Source organism: Mus caroli, chromosome 11 (assembly GCF_900094665.2).
Source record: "Mus caroli chromosome 11, CAROLI_EIJ_v1.1, whole genome shotgun sequence".
Lineage (NCBI taxonomy): Eukaryota > Metazoa > Chordata > Mammalia > Rodentia > Muridae > Mus > Mus caroli.
In genome coordinates, this window is record NC_034580.1 from 3,282,189 (window position 1) to 3,282,403 (window position 215).

A 215-nucleotide genomic window follows, 5' to 3' on the forward strand; every position below is an offset into this window, starting at 1 on the left:
ACCCAGCCACCATCTTTTTCTTTCAAAGTTTAAACTTGTCTAGATTTTAATTCCAACAAACTATAAAAAACTTGACTGGTACTTGGTAATAAAACTGTCAGCTCAATGGTTAAGAGCACCAACTGGGGGCTGGTGAGATGGCTCAGTGGGTAAGAGCACCCGACTGCTCTTCCGAAGGTCCAGAGTTCAAATCCCAGCAACCACATGGTGGCTCA